Below are 6,407 nucleotides of genomic sequence, written 5' to 3' on the forward strand. Positions count from 1 at the left end.
AGCCGTAATTCACTGTATAGCAGAGGATGGCTGCAGATCCTCCTACCTCTGCTTTTTCAGGGCTGAGATGGCAGAGGTATGCCTAGCACTCCTGGTTCATGCAGTGCTGGACATCAACCTCAGGGCTTCAGGCGCACCGGGCAAGCATTCTGCCAACAGCCAAATCCCCAGGCTGACAGAGGGTTTTATAGATAGTGTGACGGCCTAAAGATGGCTGGGGACTTTCAGTGGCTTTTGAAAGTAGTGAGGCAGGTGACCTGGGTAGCAAGCCCAAGGTTGGTGAGGAGAGAGAAAGCTCCAGAAACTCTCCGGCTATCCTAGGAGTTGCAGTACCACGGCCCTGGCTATTCTGTTTCTGCTGATGGCATCTTCCATTTTAATACAGCTTACCCGGCCAGGTGAACAGCCAAGCCTAGCTTGTCAGATGCTCTTGGGAACTTAGAGTTAGGACCAATTGCAACTCGGACAGTGTACTCACTGCCTTCCCAGGTTCATGAGGGAGCAGAGATAGCCCACAGGGAGACCTGGAGAGACAAAGGCAAGGGAGGGGGGCAGAGGAGAAGGTGATGTCTGAAGTCTTAATAAAGTCTCTGTGCTCCTGCCATTCCCCAATCTTTCTCCCTTCGAATTTCAGTAGCTGTGTCAGCATCTGTGTAAAACGTTCCAGTTTCTAGTTTGTCTTAAGAAAGGTCAGCAAACACCAGCGTCACGTGTGTTGACTCTGGCTGTGTATCCTGGCACTTCTGAGATGTATTAATTTAGACTCGGGCTTGGGGGAAGGCATCTCTACGTCTAGAGTCAAAATCAGAGACAGAACGAAGGTGCAGGCTTAATTGTCTGCTTGTTCTCCGCTCGGCATTTATTGGTGATGAGCTTCCTCGAGGCAGAGTTCACTTGGTGCCTTCCCACACTGACTTTTCCCCAAGGACACAGCTTTCCTTCCACCACCCACCATGGAGGAAAGCAGCCTCGAGGTGTCCTCGGGAGCTGGCCACTGTGCGCTGTGCTTTGGACACAGTTCCAAAGGGGCCACTAGAACCAAAACTAAAGTGTCAGTCCTCCGGGGCCAAGAACACACTGGAGCTCGGTGCTCTGCGGAGGAAGCTGTGTGTTCCGCAGCAGTAAGTGAGCTTCAGGGAGCTGACATCCATGACCCAAGGCTGCTGCTCCGCATGATTTACAGGACAGACTCCATGTGTTACACCTTGAGTTCCTACAGACACGAAGAGGCTACATGATCTCAGTAATGGACTCCCTTAGAAAGCCTGGTGGCATCCTTCACTACACTTCCCATTAAAAGAGGTCCATTGAGCATAAATCAAATAAAACAGTGCTAATGATGATACTAGTAAGAATGGACAAATGGAAGAAGCATAGAAACTAAAAATCTTGTAAAAATATTACTTTAAATGGGACAGGCTTTTATTTTATAATTTTATCAAAACAATTTAAATAAAAGCAGAGCTTTAAAGAGCAGAAAGCCACTCATTTGAAACTACAATGCCAATCCAGAAGACACCACTAGGGGGAGCCGAGGCTGCTTGAGGTCTCAGCCTGCACAGTGAGTAGATAATGACACTTTGCTTGCCCACTCGTGATGTAAAGGAATTTGAGGATGGGGAAATAATTTCCCTTTCTCTACATTTACATGAAAGAAGGCACCGGCAGCCCATTTCTAGAAATTATCAGTAAGTGGAAGTGATTTTTCTGGAAAGGAAAAAAAAAATCAATAACCTAATAATCTTATGACAGAGTCTATTTTCCCTCCCTAGTGGGTGTTAAACATTTCCTTTCAGCAGCTCTTATGGGAAACTAGCAGCAAGAACACACTCAGTATGCTCATTAGTCAATCTCACAGTAAGTACAAAGGCCCCTCTGAAAGATCACTTCAAATGCACTCATCAAGACAGTCAAGCAGGGCTGAGACCCTGGCTGCTCCCGCAGAGGCCCCAGGCTCCGTGTCCAGGACTCACACGGGCGCTCACAGCCATCTGGAACTCCAGTCCCGGGGGACCTTTGTGATCTTCTGTCCTCCACGGATACACAGACGCACGCACAGACACCCACACAGATACACAGACACATACATACACACCCAGAGAGACACAGACACACAGCGGACATACAGCAAAGGTAAAACAAAGTGTTTAAAAGCTCTAGGCTACACAGCGCCGTGGGGAAGCCGTGTGTCATGCTCCCCCTACAGCAGCTGCCGCTGGAGAGAACCCATCGTTGATCTCTGCGGGGATGGCAGGCAATCCCCGGCAATGAAATGTCCAGGGGTTGGGGAAACGGCTCTGTTGGTAAAGCGCTCGCTGTGAAAGTACAGGGACCCAGGTTCAATTCCGAGAACTCACAGAGAAAAAGTGGGGTGTGGTGACATTTGCTTACCACCCCAGCGACTGAAGACGTAGAGACGGGAGGCTTCCTGGCAAGCCAGCCTAGCCCACTGAAGGAGTTCCCAGTCAGAGAGAGACACACATACACACCCATACCTGTGCTAACATACACCTACTTGTACACACACAGGCACACATATGCATACATGCAAGCAGCTCACAGACATGCACACAGAAAGAGTTTTGATTGCTGACTGCAGTCACTCTTTTCTTTGTTGAATTAGCCCTAAAACCGTACGTTTATTTAATTTTAATATAAACATCCCACACCTTGTATTTCATTTGAGATCAGGCCACACCTCACCACCACAGCAGAGACTGCCGAGACGGCATGTCACCAAGAAGTCTCTTCCCCTTCCTCTGCACATTCCCCTTCCTCCATCCCTACTTTCCTTCCTCAGATTCACGCCCACCTCTCTTCTGGCACTACCGATTAGCCTGTGCTTCGTACGTGAACCCATTTGACCTGCTCCGAGCTCTGACTTTCAAGTCTTGCCAGATGATTTGTTTCACTGTTGAGTGTTGCTCAAAGGCTGGTATAAAATAGCGTGCATTTATCTGTTCATTTGCTGAGAAATGCTCCAGGTTTCTCAGGCAGTCGAGGGTCATCACAGAGAAGGCGTATTAGAGCGTTTGTGAGCTCCAGCTATCAGAGCTGTCTATGACAAAGCCTGCTTTACCACTTTTCATAACTGCATCCTGAACAGTCAGCGTCAGCTGCTGCCCAGGCTTGACCTTCCTGACTGACATAGGCAGGACAGGACTGCGTCAGAAACGGCCATCCCAGGAAGGGATCACCATGAACATCTGAAGCGGGGCTTCATCCCAGTGTATTCCGCCTTTGCTGCGTCCTAAAATAAAAAGCTTGTAGGTCTGACCCTCGTAAGCTGGGACCGTCAGCATACCAAACCCTGTATTGTAATGTCGAGTTTGTCTCCTGTGTGCTGCAGAGGGACGGAAAGAAATTCCTCACCGCTAGCTTCAAACTGCTTACGTGAAATAGCTTAAGTATCATTGGATGTTTTGTGGAAGAAGAAAAGAAATGAATAAGATTTTTTGATTTTGCCTGAAACCAAATGTGATAAAACACCCTAGAAATGAAAGTGACTTGGGTCGCCTCATAATTGTATCACTTTTCCTAACACAAATTCACATCTCAAGACAAAGAAGAACAGATTCTGTTTCGGTGTCTGTCCTAAATTCCGCCACGTGATCTCATTTTATATTGAAAAAATGCAAGTGCTGTATTTTGGGTACTAAGACTCCCATGAAGCCTCTCCAGCTGCTCCAGAAACAAGGGCTCTCCTTTGCTTTGGCATACCATGATCTGGGCTCAAACAAGTTCTGCTGGCAGTTGAACTTGTACTGTATCATAATTTGGTGTGGGGGGAAAATCTCTTCATGATTTTAAAATAATGAAAGTATGCAACAGGAAAAATTTGGCTTAACCTTCTGCAAATTTTCCATTTCTCACCAGCTATGTGACCTTACCATGTAAGCTACTAGCCTATTTTGATAGCCTTGAGGGAGGCATATTGGCATGTTTGCTCTTTAAGGTTTAAAGAGAAGTTTAAGCAGTGCTTATAAAATACTTAGAAAAGTCCTGGTCATATAATTCTCAATAAACACTAATATTTGTTTTCTCAAGTACTGCAAACATGTGTGAAATGGAGAGAGGCATATTTGCAGTGAGAACAAAAATACAAGCTGAGAAATCTGTGTAGAAACCATCCTCGTTGTTTTCTCATTGGCAGATGGGTGTGAAAGTGCCCCTTTTCTTGCCCTGACACAGTTTATATTTTATAGCTCTTCTGACTTCCAGCAGTTGGAATTGTTTGCCAGATCTCCAGAGAACTCCCTTGACTTCTGCGATGGCTCCCGAAGCCTCGCCGAGTCAGTTACTCTTTCTTGTCATTGGGACAGAAAGGGTCCCGAGTCAGTTACTCTTTCTTGTCATTGTCATCCGACAGGAGCAACTTAAGACAGGAAAGATTTGCTGGCACTTGCAGTTTGAAAAAATACCATCCATCACAGTGGGGACAGCCATGGAAGCAGAACGTGGTCGAGAGGCCTCTCTCGTCAGACATATGGACGCAGGAATGAGTTAGTCCCTTAGGTCTGCATCCCAGCCACTTTCTCCACTTTCTCCAGTGAGGCTCTACCCCCTAAAGGTTCCCACCGCAGCGACCCAGCTACAGATGAAGATCCACTGCTCAACTGCGGATCTGTTTGCTCACACCCTGAACTACGGTGATTACAGATGCTTAACCAATTCATAATTTTGCTCTTTGATTTAGGACTTATTTAAATGTCTAATCACTATTTTGGCTGGAAACATGTATCTTATCAGAACAAGACAGTATTCATTTAAATAATAATACTTCACTAAATGAATCAAAGTGCTCAAAATGATTGAAAAGTGTCTGCTGACCAGGAAGGAACAGAAGCCTTGGAGCTGGTTTGCAATGTGAGCAGAAGTCTGCTACTTCAGACCCTGCTGGGGGCTGGGGGTAGGCCTTTCCACCCCAAGCCCCTAGGCCGTGGTGCCAAACTGATCAGTTTTATTTTACTCTAGAATGCTCTGGAGAAATGTTGCATTGAATATAAACTATCCCTGTACAGTGTATGTGACTGCCGTTGGGTTCCATTTTAACATGGAGAGAGTCCACACCGGTGTGGGAGCCATCCTCCTCCCTCCTCGAGAGCTGACCTGCACAGACTGGACAGCTAGGCTTTCCAGGATCCCACTATAGGTGTGGCACAGCTGGTAGGGCATTTGCCCAGCATGCAGGAAGCCCATGAGAAAGCTAATATCCTTCACACAGGGCGAGTACCTGTCCGTAATCCTAGCACTTGTCAAATAGGTTTAAGCGAACTCTGATCGATGTGAGAGTCCGAATGAAAAAACAAAAAATTGTTAAGTTTGTCAAAGACCGAGCTCTAGCTACACCCCTCCCTGTGTGGGGTGCTGGCCCTCTGTGTCCATGTAAAATGTGAATGGGAGCAGTTCACACAGCAAGAGCTGCAAGAGGCTGCAGTGACTAAGGGCCTGGCACGTAGCTCGGAGCTAATATCGTATTCAGATTATCACCTGTGCAAAAGTCTGTTCAAGGGACTACACGGAGCACTTCCTCCGGGTCAGATTTGGAGAAACTGGTCAGGACAGGAAACACCTTGGCTACTTCCACATTTGATCTTTAACGCCCCCTTTCATTTGATCCTTAGACCACTGCTGCTGTGAAAGGATGGCGTAAGGGGAGTGTGGCCCTGGAGGGCACTCAGCCAGCAAATGCACTGCCTTTCCCTGTTAGGTGACAGCGTTTACGCCCAGCTCTTTACTCTGGGAGCCACATTTCTCTTAGGCAGAATGCATTATCTACGAGACTGTGAGAACTTAAAGTCCAGTTCTCTAAGGGGGTGGGGTGTCCTTTCTGCTGGGTGGGTTCTCGTTCACCTGCTCAGGCTGAAGAGCCAGGCATTTTCTTCTTGCTCACCTCAATCTCACATCCACAACGCCATCTTATTTCCATTTTTCAGATATGAGCCTTGTCCCCTCCCCGTATCATCGACACCCTCACAGACAGCCTAATCCTCCTCACAAAGCCCACATTCCCAGCCACCATCTCGGCTCTCTGCCAGCTCATCTGACCCCTCGTAGCCATCTGTGTCCCAGCTGCTCCACCAGTCTCCTAAGCAAAGCTTGCAAGACCCTGCACAGCCCATCGGATAAGGTTGTCTATCTCTGCTGCGGCATCCGGCCCGCAGGCCCAGCCTCATGTGTGTGGCTCCCACATCTATGAGAAAGCCAAGTCACCACACTACACGGCTGTTCTCATGGTTTTGTCCCATTACTGTCTGTGGGCCTGGTGCAGTGCCTGGTGTGGCCTTGGCCCTCTCTCTCACCATGTAGCCAGTTTCCTGGGAAAACTATTCAGCTGTACCCTAACTCACCGAGTCTTAGAAAGAAGGTTGCCTGAAGCCTGGGATGGGTTAAGCCCCTCATCAGGT

This window comes from Psammomys obesus, unplaced genomic scaffold, assembly GCF_907164565.1.
Source record: "Psammomys obesus unplaced genomic scaffold, mPsaObe1.curated_primary_1811, whole genome shotgun sequence".
NCBI classification, from domain to species: Eukaryota; Metazoa; Chordata; class Mammalia; order Rodentia; family Muridae; genus Psammomys; species Psammomys obesus.